The sequence below is a fragment of the Frankliniella occidentalis genome, unplaced genomic scaffold, assembly GCF_000697945.3.
Source record: "Frankliniella occidentalis isolate FOCC.00 unplaced genomic scaffold, Focc_3.1 Scaffold145, whole genome shotgun sequence".
NCBI classification, from domain to species: Eukaryota; Metazoa; Arthropoda; class Insecta; order Thysanoptera; family Thripidae; genus Frankliniella; species Frankliniella occidentalis.
The window spans coordinates 575376-578296 of NW_026267272.1; positions in this window are offsets into that span (position 1 = coordinate 575376).

Here is a 2921-nt window from a genome sequence, read left to right on the forward strand (position 1 = left end):
CATTTTGATGACTTTCTTTGTCTTGACTTGCGTTCATGGTTTGGTTCAAACTTAAAGTAAACATGCTCAATTTTCTTATACACTGATTTACTGGTAAGGTAATATTGAATTATTCACGGAAGAAGGATAGTTGAAACCAATAATATAATTAAGGAATAATAGGTAAGTTTGTTTTGTATGTTTTCATTTTCTTCGTTATCAAAAGCGATATCAAACATCAATTATACTATACTGTTATGTACATACAATTTTGTTGTTAAAACTAATCTCCTTAGGCTTTAAGATTTTATTCACTTGATTTCACTTAACCCTGTTTTTAAAACATCGTAGACTGTTGTTTACGGTAGCAGCCAGCAGTAACTAGCATTGTATTTAGATCTAGGCCTTATTTCCTGTTTTATATAATGATAGTGACAGTATCTTCTACAAAAAAGATAGGTAGTAACTCGTCGAACCGGAAAACGGCTGCAGGACAGCCGTTTGCAAAACATTTGTCATCGCCGCAAATTTTACGTATGTTGTATCAAAAACACGTTTAAAGTTCAATAAACGGAAAGAGAGAATGATTTTTGCGAACTACTTCGTCCGCCCGTCGACCGGAAGGCCGGCGCTCGGTATCCCTCCTAATCGGGCGACCCTTGTTTGGCCGCGCTGTTTATCCAGGCGACCACTCCCGGAACACGAGATTGAGGGACGGAAGGTGGAGGGGGGCCTCCGGGCTCGGGGGGTGTGTGCTTGTAGTGTGGCAGTGGTCAGGGTCACACGGGGCTGCGTCCGGGGCGGGAGCCGCCCCCGCCGCCCCCGCGGCCCGCTCTGCGCCAAGATGGGGCGGCGGCCGCGGCAGGTTGCGGACGCATCCCCGTGGCGCTGGCGCTCTGGCGCGTCAAAGGGAATGGGAGAGCAGCCGGCCAGACCTCAACTGAACAGACCGGCTCGGGCTGCAGCCGCCCGCCCTCCAGCCCGCCCGCCAGCCCGCCGCCCGCCGGACCAACCCGGATCTAATTTGAAGATCCTTTTTCTTCTCTCGGGCAGCAGGGCGTTGGTCAGAGCTGGCGGATTGCCCCCTCCGGCGGCTTGGCAGCTTTGTTGTGAACATAGACTAGAATAGGGATAGGAAGAACCCAGGAGAGAGGGGAGGAGGGGGCGGGAGGGGCTGAGACACGAGGGGAGATAAGGATAGGAAGAGGGGGAAGAGATCCCCGAGCCATTCCGTCAGAAAGGGGTGGATTAGGTTGCAGGGCGCGCTGGGCGGGCGGCCCGCCGGGCTGCGCGGGGCGGCGGGCGAGGTCGTCCAGCACATGATGGCAACCCGCTTCCGCCAAGTCGAAGCTCCGCTCCGCTCCGCCCCGCTCCGCCACTGCTCCGCCACCGCACCACCCCGCACACCACCACTCGACACCACCCCGCCACACCCCGGCACGCCCTGGCACGCCGGGACCCTGTAAGGGCTCCTGTAAGGGACCCTGAAGGGATCCTGTGGGACACACACATGGTGTTGTCCTATGGGGCCGTAGCTGTCCTCCGTGCTCCATCCCCACCCACCCCCCTCTCTCTCTCTGCGCTGCGCCATCCCTCTACACACCCTGAATGTAAACGAACAAATTTGGCGGTAATGAACAAAAAAAGAAAAGAGGAGACCTTGAAAGGAACCACGAGAAATATGAAAATAATGTGAATATTAACCAATACAAGATTTTCTGTAAATTACCTATGGAAATTAGTTATAAATTCTATATGAAAAGTTGCTTTTCAATGGGAAAGCCCTTGTCTCGCCCTCGCCACCCAAGTTTCACGTCGTCCTTGGTCCAAGGATAAACGGGTAAGAATGGAGATTTAGTTGTTGTGTTTTTGTTCTGTCGTGAGCTGCACCGAGGAATGGTGTGGTGGGGAGGGGATGGGGGTGGGGGTGGAGGGAATACCCGGGCGATTTGCATCTTTCCAATTTACTCGCATTTTGCAAAGTCGGGGAGGTGTTTTCGAACTCGGCCCGGTCAGCCTGCCCACGTTAAACCAGCCCCCCCACGAGCATCCTATGGGGGCACCGTGGACGCCCGGGTAGCACCGCACCGCCACCGTCGCCCACTCGCCCCACCCCGCGCCGCCCCGCCCGCCAGTCCGCGCTTGCATATTTCATCCCCGCACGGGAAACGTCACCTCGAATTTCATACAGCTTGGCCACCGTCGGACTTTTTGAAGCGACGCCGAGCGACGCACCACACGCGGCCAAAAGCACGAGCACCTCTATTTTTCTCCAGCCACCCCCTCTCTCCTCCCTCTCTTCCCCTCCCCCGCCTCTTTGCTCTCCCTTTTCCTTCCTAGCCCCATCCCCACACAGCCACCCCCTCACTGTACCTCCAGCAGCAGCAGCAGCAGCAGTGGCCCACCTCTTTCCTTCCGCCTGTGGGATCGGATCAAATTTCGCTCGCTCAGCCTGTCCTGTGTATGTTTGTATGTGTGCAGTGTAGTCTGCGGCCGTGTGTGTGTGTGTGTGTGTGTGTGTGTGTGCATGTTTCAAGCGGACGGACACGGGCGCCACGCAGCAGAGGGATGATCGGGGTGCGCCCAGGGGACGGGGAAGGTGGTGATGTTGTCCAGGTAAGTGTGAGGACGTGGCTGCGAATACCAAGGAGATACCCGGTCAAGACCAACACCAACAGCCGACACCCAACTCCTCTGCCCCGTTTGTCGTCCTCGTCCTCGACGTCCTCGCCCCGCCCCTCCCCGCCCCACTCTTTCCCCATCTCCCCCCCCCCCCTCTCTCGCGCTCTTTTCGCCGCTGCGTCTCTCGGATAGACAGCGCCACTACCGTCAGAGCGAGTTGTGTGTGTCAGCTCGCAGAAATAAAGAGAGAATATCTGAGAATATTGAGGAGGACCAGCGGCGCGGCGGGGAGCCAGGGGCGGACCAGGGGGGGGGAAAGG